Source organism: Lactuca saligna, chromosome 7, assembly GCF_052625555.1.
Source record: "Lactuca saligna cultivar CGN05327 chromosome 7, ASM5262555v1, whole genome shotgun sequence".
Lineage (NCBI taxonomy): Eukaryota > Viridiplantae > Streptophyta > Magnoliopsida > Asterales > Asteraceae > Lactuca > Lactuca saligna.
Window position 1 is genome coordinate 148132329 of NC_136423.1, and position 1450 is coordinate 148133778.

The following is a 1450-nucleotide window of genomic DNA, read 5'->3' on the forward strand; positions in this document are numbered from 1 at the left end:
TTAAACATACTTGTAAATAGTAAATAGTATGCATAATGCGTTCTTGGAGATGCTGATTCTTCCACCATGCATTAGATATAGTTTTTGTCCCGCTAATTTTGTGGTGCTTAAGGAGACGAATCATCCAAAAAAATTCTTCTCGTTTGGCCAGCTTTATGGGCCAACTAGCAGGACTCCACCTCACCCCATTGTTCCTGGAGCCTATAAAAGAACAAACTTGCCACCTAATAACACATATCAGCATTCAGTTCTTAAGCCTAGACATAGAAGAGTGTGTTCTAAAGCTCAGTCTTTGAGTGTTTTCATGGCATCTAGCTCAATGTCTTCACGTGGGTCAGGTTCATGGACTACCAAGCAGAACAAGGCCTTTGAAAAAGCTCTTGCTGTGTTCGACAAGGATACTCCAGACCGATGGCACAATGTCGCCAAGGCTGTTCCTGGGAAAACGGCGGAGGAAGTGGAGAGGCATTATCAACTCCTTGTGGAAGATGTTAACAACATCGAGAGTGGTCGAGTTCCTTACCCTAATTACAGAACTAGTCATAAAGGGGCGTAACTAATGAAGGTAACATTATGATCTTATATACATTTAGATGTCACAGTTTTCAATTTGTCATAACAAAATGCTGCATCTACGCCAAATTCGTAAGAGTATATGCAGAAAAGTAATATCATGTTGTAACTTGTAAGAAAAAACACTCATATGTAGTGAAGAATCTAAGTTGATCAGAATCTTAGCTACTTATGCGGAGGCATCTGTTTGGGAAAAACCTCAAAACGACATTGTTGAAAATCTTAAAATATGTGTTTTTACACCTTCAGCTTTAACAAATTTGATGTCGAAGCCATAGGAGGTTTCTCTACATACATTGCAACAAGCTCATGCATGAAAGAATGTGATATCTACTAAATGGTGATCAATAATCTTCCTCCACATTAACGAACCTCTTTGACTATGATGCAGGATAGGAATCAACGCTCCATGGAAGCAAAGCATGGATATGGAAATATATAAGTGGTTCCTTAATGTAATCTTATTTCTGCTATCGGCTGGCAAATCTCTTTTGTTCTTCATTGTATGGTATAAAACGCACGTCGTTATTCAAATGAGATAACAGGCAAAATGTGCTTTCTGATTTCTTCAATCTGTCCATTAGCAAAATTCGGTAGCAATTTCTGTATTGCAAATGAACTAATCTAATGTGTCTTTATTATATGAGTTGGATAGCGATTCAATCTGCCGAATATTACGTAAAGTATATGAAAATATATAAGAAATTGATAAAGTGATAATATGTAGTAGGAGCTAGCATTTTAACCGAAAACCAAAATTAAATTTATCGAAATAACCGAATTATTTTAACCGAAGCATTACTAAAAAAGGTGGTGTGGTTTCTATTTTTGATTAACCAAAACCGAACCGAACCAATAATATTAATAAATGTTTTAT

The 1450-nt window shown here is 36.3% G+C and overlaps 1 pseudogene across 1 annotated transcript; it reads left to right on the forward strand.

The window, feature by feature from the left end:
* The first annotated feature begins 222 nt into the window (after positions 1-222).
* On the forward strand, positions 223-1145 carry LOC145004793 (protein RADIALIS-like 1 pseudogene; annotated as a pseudogene). Its single transcript, XR_013662443.1, has 2 exons — positions 223-565; positions 965-1145. The product of XR_013662443.1 is annotated as a protein RADIALIS-like 1 pseudogene (transcript).
* The last annotated feature ends 305 nt before the right edge of the window (positions 1146-1450 follow it).